The sequence below is a fragment of the Serinus canaria genome, chromosome 5, assembly GCF_022539315.1.
Source record: "Serinus canaria isolate serCan28SL12 chromosome 5, serCan2020, whole genome shotgun sequence".
Taxonomy (NCBI): domain Eukaryota; kingdom Metazoa; phylum Chordata; class Aves; order Passeriformes; family Fringillidae; genus Serinus; species Serinus canaria.
The window spans coordinates 51,974,086-51,986,857 of NC_066319.1; positions in this window are offsets into that span (position 1 = coordinate 51,974,086).

Genomic DNA, 12,772 nt, shown 5'->3' on the forward strand with positions numbered 1-12,772 from the left:
CCTCTCTGGCAGGCAGGCAGGCAGTGGTCCCACTCTTTATTCAGCTTATGAGGGGCTGGACTATATTTCTGTAGGTATCTTCCCTGACATTATCAGTGTGCTGAACAAGTTAAGGACAGTGGTGGAACAGACTGTTTTCCCAGACTACCCTGTTTTCAGTGAGGAACAAGACAAAATTTACCTCCAGCATCTGCTAAGGTGGACATTAGCAGAGGGAGCCAGTGAAGGGCAGAGACCCACCAGATTTGAGCAGTGCACTCAAATGCCTTGAGAAGAGCTTCATCAAACATGCTACAGAGACAGCCTCCAGTAGCAGATAAGTATAAAGACATGTAAACTATATAATATGTATTCAAATACTAGGATAATACATAAAACCTCTGTTCTCCAGGTATTGACTCCTTATTTCATTCATTTCACATTCAACCCTCTTTCCTGCTGTACGCAGAATCCCAAAATCATTAAGGCTGGAAAAGACCTATAAGATCATTGAGTCCCCCCCATTAACCCATCACCACTGTGTTCACTAAGCCATGCCTCCAAGTACCACACCCCATGGTTTTTGAACACTTCCAGAGATGGAGACTCCACCACTTTCCAGTGCTTGACCACCCTTTCAGTGAGAAATGTTTCCTAATATCCAGTCTAAACCTCTTCCTGGTGCAACTTCAGGGCATTTTCTCTTTGTTAACTGAGAAGACACCAAATGCATTGCACAACTCAAAATGATGTCAGCCAAGACTTTCAGGTTTTCTGCTTCCTATCACCACCCTGTAGCTGTTATCCAGGCTTGCTACCCTCACATCCCATTCCCACGTGGCCAGCAGTTTGCTCAGCTCAGCACACCTGCAGCAGCTCACACAACGCAGGGGTCAGGGACCAACAACACATTGATTGAACAGTTAAGCACACTGTGAAACCAGTATGTGTATAACAGTAGTACATCCCAGGCAGAAAAACTCTCTAGAAAAGGCTCTCCAACTCATTGTTCCACTCAGCTGATTAAGAAGATGAGCCGTCAGCACTGAGATCCTGCAACAGAGCTCCCAAGGCTGACCAAGGTGCAGGCAGATTTTAGGGTGCTGTGAAGTGCTTAGGAAGACCTCTGGGAAGCTCAGTTAAGCTGAAGTGCACTTGTGCTGCTCTGTAGGTCCTTTATAGGGGAAATCAAAGCCCAAATGGCACAGCACACCCCTGCAAGGCAAAGGTGCTCCTTTGTGAGAGAGCTGGCTTCCCCTTTTCACACCTGCAGGTACAAGGAGGGCTAAGCTGGCTCTTGGTGTGGTCCTGGACTGACTATTGCATCTTCAGACAAGACCTGTTTGGTCCTTGAGAGTTTGGGACACAGCGATGTACCGGGTACCCAGTGCTGCCCCATGCCCTGTCACATCTGTCCTGGAGATGTGGGGGTGTGGGCAGCACTGAGCCTTTGCCGCTGCTGTCTGTCCTTGAGGAAGCAGAGGGAGCATTGCCTCCTCCTGAAGGGAACTGAGGAGTGGGAAGAAAGGAGATGAATGACATTCCTGAAATGTGGGAAAAGAAACATTTTATCATGGTTGCCATGGAAACTGGGAATGGACAATAAGCACTTAGATGTTTTATCATGTCCCTTAGCACTTGTAGCATGCAACCTGTGTGGAAAGAAGCATTATCCTGTACAGCTAGGCTGACAGGTATCTGAATAGGAAAAAAAAAGTGAGAAAATCTCTACCAGGGCATCCCAGCAGAATGCATTCCAGCAGAGGGGCTAGAGAGACAGTAGGGCGACGGCCCTTCCTGAGGTGCTGCCAAAGAATGGGAATGAGGTACCCTGAAAGGATGGGCAGTGCAGACAAACACCTGGGGAGATATGATTTGGCATGGAGAATCCCATGGAAATCCAGGGCACATGCCACCCTTGGGCTGTCATTACTGCCAGCCCCACTTTGGCACTTTTCTGTGATCTTGTATGTCCTCAGTCCAGCCAGGCATCTCACTTGCAGCTGTTCTGTTTGTGTGCTTCCTCATTGCACTCTTTGAGGTTTTATTCAACACATCATATATTACTTTCATCACTCAAATTAATTTTGGTGCATTTGACTGGAAAAGGTCACGTAGATCCAGATCAACCCCTAAATGACAGATCATGCCCACACACAATCAATACTCCAAAGAGCAAGACATTTCCCTGGTTACAATGCATTCATAGGCCAAAAATCACTCTCTGTCCTCAGCACACCAAAAACCCAGTATGTTGTGGTCATGATTATTTTGGTCATTTTGCTTTCCCCATCTGCCTAAAACATTAAATTTCTTCCTCCTGCTCCCACTCACATTCCTCCTCCAACATTTCCTTCAGGAAATCTTCTTATGGATGTGCAAAAAAAACTGCAGGCACTTATCACATGAAGCACATCATGATGAGAAACACCCACCCTTCTCATGAAGTACCACCTCCCTCCTATCCATCTTCCTGAAGTACATGCCAGTGATCATCTGCAGCCACTCTGCACAAAGCTAAATAATTCTTCCTTCATGCTGAAACCACCAACAAAGAGCCTCCTTGGCCAGGGAAACAGAGCATACACTGAATCCAGATGCCCAGAACAAGAAGAGTTATAATGTTCATATCTCTAGAAGCAAATAGACCCTCTCCATTCCAGCACCCAGACCTGTTTTTTGCAACGACACAGCATCACAGACCTTTCCACTTCCCATTACTCTCAGTGAATATTTTAAAGTGATCAGTCAGCCTCTGAAAATCCATGGAAAATACTTGGTCGTGCTGGAAAAGATCAGGTATGTGTGTCTGTCATTTACAACCCTTAAAGCCAGCTCCAACTCTTGCACATTTCCAGGCTTTTAACATGACAGAGTAGAAATCTCCCCATTTCAATCCCTGTGACATTTGTGTAGCTGATCTCCCAAGCCTGGCTGGTGAGCTCCTGATCGGCAGTAAGATCCCAGAGATAATGGTGGTTGCCCATTTGGATGGACACATTCACGCTCCTCTCCTGTAGCTCTGGGCTCTGCTTACAGATCTAATTGGTCTTTGTCATCCAAAAGCTTTGCCACTGCCAGTGACCATCCAGTTCTGAACCACTACCTATTCTCACCAGTTGTTGCTGCCTAGGTGATCCCCAAAACAAAAATTTCATCTAGCAAAACAGCTTCATGTAACTTCTCCACAAAATTTTATCTCATCTTCTGGTATCGTTTCCTGCAGTGTATCACCTCAGTATCCAGTGTCTTTGGAAACCTCAGATGTAAATTCTTCTGCCTGCCCAAATACAAATGCATGTGCATAATTCTGTCCATATTAATGAATCTCATAATCACAGCACTTAGCAGCATGTCCTCCATCTGCCAAACAGTAATTTGAAAATGGTGCCAGGAACATTAATGGGTATCAGGGAAGGATGTGAATCACGGGAGTTCGGCCGTTTAATACACTTACGCCTCCAGACCAGTATTCCTGTAGTTTTGGAAAGGCATCCCACAAATTACTGCCAGTAAATTTGTAGAGTACAGAATAGAGGAAGGGACCACTGAACCTCAGGATATCTCCCAAGTACCAAGAAAACAGCATATGCACAAGGGTTGTCAAGAGAAGCACTTTAGACTGTAATAAGTAGGATGCACCAGGGAGTTTGACATAGAGTGTACAGTGTACATATTTATGTACTGAAAAATACCATCCCTGTATAGACATGGCAAAAGATCTAAAACGGTTAATGTCTTTTCTATAGATGGCCCAAAGACATCATTAAAATCTAGAAATATATGTGGGTACCAGAGGGGGAGAAAACTGCAAGCTGTCTTCCCGATTAGTAGCTGGGATTAAATCCAGAATAGTTGATTTTCCCCATGGAGCTATATGACTATATTGTGACAAGAATATTATTTGAATCTACTTTTTCTTGGTGGGGAGAAACACAATTCAACTGAATTTCTGTGACAGGAAAGCCTCTCTTTGGCTATGCTAAAATACATTCCAGTGCACAGCAAATACGACTTGAAGGAAAGGTCTGTAGAGAATTAATATTCTAGATAAAGGCTTGGGTTTTGCCTGACACAGCAGGATGAATGGGCTGTTGTTAGATTGAATTCTTTTCTTGTTACCAAGCAGGTCTCCCAGTAGCACTTGCGAAGATAAGGAGATCAGATCTCCAAATTCAGCGTGAAAGCTGATCACTAAATCATGATGGAAATTTTTTCTCTTGCTTTCAAGTATCAGGTAGTGGCTGTTACGACAGGCTACTGTGTCAGTTTGGAGACACATAAAATACCCTATTTTCTTCACCCTTAATACCAAGATTGTGGCCTCCCCATTAATATGCCATTTTTATCTTTTCTCTTTCATTTGATGTGTAATGCTACACTTTGCTGTGCTTGGTACTTTGCTGTGTAACCTACATTCCAAAGAGGACAAATGTGACCGTGGGTCACATTTGTTTGGTAGCAGGCCTGGTTGCAGATCACCATTCAAACTTTCCACACAGGATATGTAGCTGGTTGGCATAAAACCATCTCTGCCTTGTAAATCTGAGGTCTCCTTTATCACATTGCTTCACAGCAGAGATAAGTGTGTCCTGCAAACACATTTCTGTGCATCTGAATCTTTTTATGGATTTGCTTTGACTGCTTTCCTTCCTTTTTTTGTGTTTGCTTTCCACAGTTATCCTAGGGAACACATTTTCTGGAAGGAATACTCACCAAGTGTGAATTTAGCATGAAAACACATTTCAGACTTATAATAACAGCCACTTACATCATAAAATAATTCCAGAAAGTTACACTCACCCACTTGGGAACAGAAACACATCACATCATCAGAATGCCATCATCTTCCAAAGAACTGGACACAAATAAGACACAAAGCACAGATTATTCCAATAAATTATTTAGCAAAGAAGTCTGAGAAATAGGTCCATACATAAATATTGTGATCTCTTCTCAGATAATCTGCAAAGAAAAATGATTTAGCTATGTGTCAGATGAATTATTCAGCCAAATACTTGGAAAATAAGTGAGATGCAAACATTTGTTCTTAAAGAAGTCCTTTTAATCAACTAATCTTGTCAGCTTCTGAAATAGGAAAAATGGAAAGAGAATGAAGCAGAACAGTTTCTTCCTGAGGAGCATTGATTATATGTCAGCAACATCCTTGTTTTAAATCTGGAGAAGAAGTCTTTGAATGCTAGTAACATTCTTAAACTTTTCTTTGAGTTTGTAAAATCATACATAGCATCTCAAAAGTTTTGCAGAGATGCTCAAGATCACAGTCAACATGTTTCTCAGAGAGATTCAAGAAATTAGCAACAAGGCATCTCATGTAGCTCCACTTGTTTCCTCTGTTGGATCACAAAATGTATTTCCCTCTTCTTATACCTTTCCTGAGTTACATCACAGCATCCCATTAAGGAAAATATGAATACATCTAATGACTCTCTCTTTTGAAACCACATTGAAATGCTTCTCCAAGAGAAGCAGCCCGCATCCCCCTTGAGCAATGAAGTCTGCCATCTGGTAGATTTGTTCTTTATAGTCATTTAGAGGATATTAAATCTTCTTTTGTATGCAGAGAATTAGGTGGTGGAGGGACTTGGCAATCTATTGAAGAAAAAAAAAAGATGGAGAAAAAACAGTTCATAAAGGCATTGTGTCCAGAGAAGAATATTAGAGAGGCATTAAGTAGAAAGACAAAAGGCAAGCTAGCATCAGCTCCTTTGAAAGCTGTAAATCATTCCAACTCCTTGGGTGGTTGGTTAAGTTTATTGTTACTTGGGCAATTATTATCCTTTGTTAGAACCTAAGCTTCTAAACATATTTTGAAACAAAATCATCCAAAATGAGCTGCCAGAAAGACCTAATGGTGTGAAGGGGAGTCATGGAAAAAATATGTTCAAACAGAGCCTTTAAGGAAACCTGCAACTTTTCATTTACTACATTGCTTATCTTTGGAAATTAGGGGTGTTTCAAGCTATTGTCTTTGGTCACTGAGTAAGTGTTGAAGGTAGCAGGCTCGTTAAGGGAGAGAGAGTCTCCAGACAAGGTTTTTGGTATATCTTGGAGACTTTCACTGACCCTCTGACCTGGAGCCTAATGGAGCAGGCTAATGCTTCCAAATCTGTTGTTTCAGCAGATGCCAAGAGTGGTGGCCTGGGTGGAGGGTCCCCTCTGTGAAGTGGAGGCTGTTGGTAGACTCTTCCAGCTGGAAGGATCAGGTGAATCCCAACAGAGTGCAGAGCTAGAAAATCTATGGGCATGCTAGAAATTCAGAAGATTTGTGCAGAATCTGATTATCTAAAGCAAATGCATTACAGTCATTGATGGCATGGGATTGATTGACTGGTTGATTGATTGATTGATTGACTGATTGTAAAGACATCACAGCTTCCAAAACACGGATCACAACTCTAGAAGGTTTAAGCAGGGCCATAAACCCAAGTTAGATTCAAGCTAATTTTATTTTAATGCTGATAGTTGTTGAGGCTTTAAGCGTTTGGTTTGTATGTGAGGATACAAGAAAAAGTTAAGAACAGAGCCAGACAGTGTCACCACAAAGTGCAGAATAGCCCTGAAATTGAAACCCACTGTAGCACCTGCACTAGGGGAAATGCCCAGTGCCACACAGAGCAGCCCTGAGCTAAGTTTTCTTAGTAGCAGCAATCAGGAGTGGCATTTTGTGCCATCCTGTATTCTCACATGGCAAACTCATCCAGACTTGCAGGGCACAGCTGGCCCAGCCTCCTACCTGGGACTACACAGTCTCCTCAGGGCTCACGTAGGTCAGAAACTCTCTAAAATGGGAATTCAACTTTTCTTGAACCATGGCAAAAATACAAAAACCCCTCACAAAAATACTATACACTCCCAAGAAGTGCTGACCAAGCACAGGGCAGCACCTACACCACAAAATTGATCCATGTAAGCCAGCTGGAACAACCAGATGTAAATTGGAGGAGCCCTCTGGCTCCATTGCTACCTGTAGGAAAACACAGCCCTGTAAGGAGCAGCAGCAGCAGGTTTCCAAACCCCTCCACTACTTCTCCAGATTCACAGTCAGTTTCCTACCAGACTCATGTGTCAGCAGGTCATAAAAAGTTTCAAGTCTCCTTTTCTTTTTCTGGCATTCTGGAAGAAGTTGTGCTAACAATGAGCCACTGCTTGACAGCTCTGAATCCCAAGCTGTTGGGATACAGTGTGACTTCCAACATATTGCTTCCAGCCCCCACCACCCACAGGGAATGGCCTGGCAAGGGGAGAAGCACAGCCTGTTAGGAGGAGCCTTCCACAAAGAGATCCCTTATTCCCTGCACTCATCACAAAGGCAGCACCCACATCGGGCAATGCAAAGCAGCCAGTTCAGCTTCTGGCAGGTCAGGAGTTCAGAAGGATGGTGGTAACTTCACACATTTTCTGTGCTGCATGGCCCCAGTCAAAGGCTGCAGGACAAAACATACCACAGCCAGAAATGATGGAGGTTTTTTTTCACCTTGAACTGCAGCTACAAACCCATGCAGGAAAGCTAACCCTAGGGGGCTGGAGGAGAAAGAAAAAAAATTAAACGCCACCAACTGCTGTCATTGGATCTGGCTTTGCTGCAAGGTCTGTTGGAGCTGAGATTGATTAGGATATATAGTATCCTGGAAACAGTCAGTACCTTCAGCTGACTATAAAGCCATTTTAATTGTCTTGCCACCGCCATGGCAACCATACCCCTTACTACAGCCTCCAGGTGAGGAGATGGGCTGTTGGAGGACAGTCGGTGCCTATAGACCACATCTGATGATGATGCAGTGATTCAAGCAGATAAAACCTTGCTCCAGCATCAGAAGGGACCAAATTCAGAGAAGGAAATTAAGCCAGTACTGTAATACAAAGTAGCTCATTATGATAGCCAACATTTAGCATAAGAATTTAAATGGACATTTGTATTATAGTGGGAGGCCTCTTGTTACAGCAATCTTTGCACCAGCAACCCCTGCAGTACAGCACACCCATATTGGGATAGGCAGGGCCACATTCCCTGCACAGCAGCAAGGAATGAAGATGTGTGGCCTCGAAAGCATATCAGTGAGTGAAGCTTGAGGAGGGGGAAAGCATATAAGGGAGGATGGGAAAAGGATGTAAGCAGAATTTCTGCAGCCAAGGAACAGCAGGTGTTTTAATACAAAGTAACGCTTTTCCTTACAGTAAGTTTTTTGCTGTTTAATATCAGAATGCTTTATGTGATCCTTTATTATTTCTCCAGCCTGAAGCCCAAAGAGCCCTGGCAACTGAAGCCTCTTTGATTCCCATGCTCAGTGCAAGTTAATATACCTCAGGTCCCCTGCTTCAAAGAGAGCCCCAGCATGACCAGATTCTCTGACCCAAACAGCCTTGTATCAGGTGAGAATTGATCCCTTTAGCTGCTGCCTGATTTGTGTGAGCTGAGCCTGTCATTGGCCAGCTTGTTTATGCCTGTTTGGACTGAAAAGCTGTGCTGCCTGGGTTTTCCTTCATGATATGGAGCCATGCAACCTTATGCATTATGAGGTGCTTCACAAAAACAGCTTTTAAAATAATCAAATATCTGCAAATTAATTGGAAACTCTTCTTTCCCCTGTCTCTGCAAGGATGTTACTCAGTCAAATGCATCCAGAAAATTGAAGGACTGAGAATTTTCAATCAGGACTGGAGTGATTAATTGTCTCAGAGCACTCACGTGCTGACATGCACAGTGAACAACACAGTGTGACATCTCTCAATTCCCAACGAGAGGTGTGTCCAGCATGGACAGCGATCCACAAATGGGGGAGAGGTGGGAGGAGAAAGGTCAAATTTCCAACATTAAATTCACAAGGTTAATAATGCCTTAGCATCATGCATATTCATCTGACTCCTTCACTTCAGCTGAGCCAGCTGTCCCTGTAGTCTGACATTTCCCTACAACAAAGGCAAAAGAAATTGGTTCCTTTTATTCTATGGCAGAAAAGGTTTATGGTAAGAGATGCATATTGTATAGATGCAGTGTAGATGGGCAGTTGCCTCTGCTCAGCTGATGCACTGACTTATCAAGGCATGTGGAAACAGCAGGACACAAGCCCTGAAGAAGCAAGGTGAGAGCTGCATAGGAAAATGGACACACCTGTGTACAAGTGTTGCTGCAGACATCCAGCTCTGGAAATTGCATGTCCAGCCTGCTTGTCTTTGGCCATAAAAACAAGTCCGATTTTGGCTAAGGCTCAAGGCAGGGACACCTCTTATGCAGCAGTTCTAGCACATGGGGGCTTGTACAGATCCTTTTCCCAAGATCCCAGAGGTGGGGACATGCATGGGGTGCCATCCTTGGCCTCAGCATTGGCACTTCTCACCAAGCATCTTGGCCATGGGTTTTCATCTGGATTTGGTGTGCAGGATGAGTGTCCTTCCCACACCTCCCAGTTGTATCTGCATCTGAAAATGCAGCCCCCTTCTCTTGGAGCCAGTAATTATTTCCATGAGATTCATTTAACAAAGGCACCTATCCAATACTTGTGGTCTCCTGGCATAACTAATCATGAAATTAAATTCGGTCTGTGTAATGTTTAGATCAGTTACACAGGAATAACACTGGTTGACTGGCACTTATCCTGTTCATCATCAAGAGCGCCTTTGCCATACAGCCTATTTTAGAAACTGCAGTAGGCTTCAGAAACTACCATTATGGGACTTCCAGGAGCCCACACAGAGGATATTCCACCCATATCATCTGCTTTCCCAACTGGAGTCTGATCAATTTGCCCATGGAACAAAGTGAATTTCCCGCTTGAGACCTCAAGGGTTGGAAATAAAACTCCAAAGCTGTCTTGGAGAGCACCAGGCAGATGTTAGTTGCTTCTGAATGTTTACTCTAGCTCCACAGACGCATCTTGAGCTCCACAACACTCTACAGATCACTGTGGGGGCCAACAGAAGACAGAATGTCTCACAGTGCCCACCAGGCTGGGTGCAGCCTCTGAGGCTTATCTGGCGCTCAAGACTAAACAGATCCTGTGTTGGAGACAGAAGCTTGCTCGTCTTTAGGTCCACAAAACCAAAATAAATTGTTTCCACAAAGCTCAAAATAGCTTTAAACCATTGTTTTCCTTGACAGTAGTCACTGCCTGTCTCTGTTCTCCACCTTGCCTTTTGCAGCTCATGGTGAAGCAGCTTGGGAAAATGCATAGGCAGGAACTTGCTCATGGAGAGTAGGTGAAAGCAGGGGAAAAGTCCCTTGGAGGGATTGCACTCTCCCCACCGACCTCCCTGCAAGATTCTGGTGCCCTTAGATACAGGTGGCAGAAACAGTAGCAGCAGTTTCTCTGGAGACCGGTGGAACAGCTTGTCCAGCCCCAGGTCTGGATCCTGCCCTGTCCCACCCAACACTGCACTGCACAAGGGATACTTTCCCTGATAGGATACCTCCTTGATAGGGTCATTTTTCAGGACCTCCTATAAAACAAATGCTGGAAGGTCTCCTCTCGTTGACACCCATCTCCCTTGCAGAGTTCCTGTGCTCCATCGAGCTCTTGTGTGCTTGTGCTGGAAGCATCAGTCTAGGGAAAAAGGCACTTAAGGAAAGGCCTGTTCCAGCAGCCAGGGTGCATGTCCCTCCTTTGAGCCTGGCAAAGAGGGGACCCCAGGGGCTGCACGTCTGCAGGCTGAAGCCACAGACATGGGTTCTTTGTACATCCACATTCCTCCACCACTGCTCCCCAGACTGTTGCCACTAGTGTGACTTTTGCCACTGCGTGTGTTTTTTGCCTCTTTCACCAGCATAACCAATACATGCAGAGCTGCAGATGTCTCCTGACAGCCTGTCTGCAGTGAGCCCCTGGCAGGGGGGAGCCCCTTATCCCAGCCCTGGCACAGACTGCCTGCCAGCCCCAGCTCCGCAGCCCCTCGGGACAAGGTGGTGGGATGCTGCGCACCGCAGAGCATGTCCCTGCCACGGGTCGGGGATGCAGATGGGAAACTCACTTCGGTGTGGAGTGCCCGCTCCCCGCAAAAAAAAAGAACCCTTCCAAAAAGAACCCCAAAAATTTTGTGCTTTCCGCATTCGACGTTTTCTCAGCAAGGACTGCTGCAGGGAAGGCTCGGGACAGCCGTGAGCAAAGCAAGGGGAGAGGGAGAACTGCTCCGGGGGAGTGACCCCTCCGGGACCTCCGTCCCACGCCTGGCGCGCTGTGTGACCCCGGCACCGTGCGGGGCTCGGGGGTGGGTGAGGCCGTGCGGTACCCACACGTGCCCGCGGAAAGTGCCCCCTCCCCGCGGGGCGGCCGGGCCGGGCCGTGCCTGCGCGCCGCCCCGCCGGCGCTGCCGGGGGAGTGGTTTTCCCGCGCTGGCGGCGGCGGGGCCGGTCTGCGGGCGGGGAGGTGCCGCGGCGGCGGTGCCAGCGCCCGGCCCGGGAGGATGCGGACGCGCTGACGGAGCTGCCGGCTCCCCTCTGCCGCCGTGCATGGGCGGCGGGCGGCTGCCGCCTGCCTCGCCTCTCCTGCCGCGCCGGTGAGCCAGGCCGGGGGTCTCTGGCGGGCTCGGGGGGTGCGGAGAGGGTGAGAGCTGCCACCTGTGAGTGCCCCGCTCGCAGCCCCGCCGCGGCCGGGAGCAGCTCCCCGGGACCCGGGCAGCGCGCCCGTGGCAGAGCCGGCGACCGGAGTGGGCGCAGAGGTGGCGGGTCGGGTGTGTGCGGGTCCGTGCCGTGAGGGTCGGGTCGGGTCGGGTCGGGTCGGTGCCGCGCGGGTCAGTGCCGTGCGGGTCAGTGCCGTGCGGGTCAGTGCGGTGCAGGTCCGGGTCGGAGCCTTGCGGGTCGGGTCGGTGCCGTGCGAGTCGGATGTGTGCGGGTCTGTGCGGTGCGGGTCTGTGCCGTGCGAGTCGGGTCGGTGCCGTGCGGGTCAGTGCGGTGCAGGTCGGGTCGGAGCCGTGCGGGTCGGGTCGGTGCCGTGCGAGTTGGATGTGTGCGGGTCTGTGCGGTGCGGGACTGTGCCGTGCGAGTCGGGTCGGTGCCGTGCGGGTCAGTGCGGTGCAGGTCGGGTCGGAGCCATGCGGGTCGGGTGTGTGCAGGTCTGTGTGGTACGGGTTGGGTCGGGTCGGTACCGTGCGGATCAGTGCGGTGCGGGTCCGGTCTGTGCGGGGCACGGGAGCCTCGGAGCACGGTGCCGCGGGTCGGAGCGCTGCGGGGCCGTGCAGCGGGGAGCGCGGAGCGGGGAGAAGCGCTCCAGTCCCACGGGCGGCCGCGGGGTAACGGGGAGAGAGGGAAAAGCGGAACACGCGCCTCTGCCGCAGCTTGTTTCTCCACATGCTTGTTTGTTCGAGTAAAGGGTGTTACGGAGAATTCACGGAGAAAAAGGGTTCTCGTTTACAAAAACACCACCCAACTCGTTCGGCAGCCGAAAGGGCTGTGTGAAGGAATCCTGATGAATGAGCACAGCGCTGAGGGAGTTGTTGGTTTGTGGGCTGCGATCGCCTCAGCTATTTGTTTATGCCTTTTTTTTTTCCCAAGACAACTTTTGAGGCGAGGAAGCGACTAACAAAGCACAAGTTTAAGACGATGCTTTTGCTTGCAGCCGAGCTGAAGTGAACACTGAAATCCTGCGTTTCCCATCAGGTAGCAAATACCACACATACGATTACTTTTAGAGAATGAAAGAACCTACTTTGCTCTGTAAATGAGGACTATGTTTCACTCAGAGCAAGGGGTGAGAGTATTTTCCATCTGCCAAATGAACATACCACAGAAATTTTCTTTTCATCTGGGACAGAGCCGTGTTTGTGCATCTCTGAATATGGC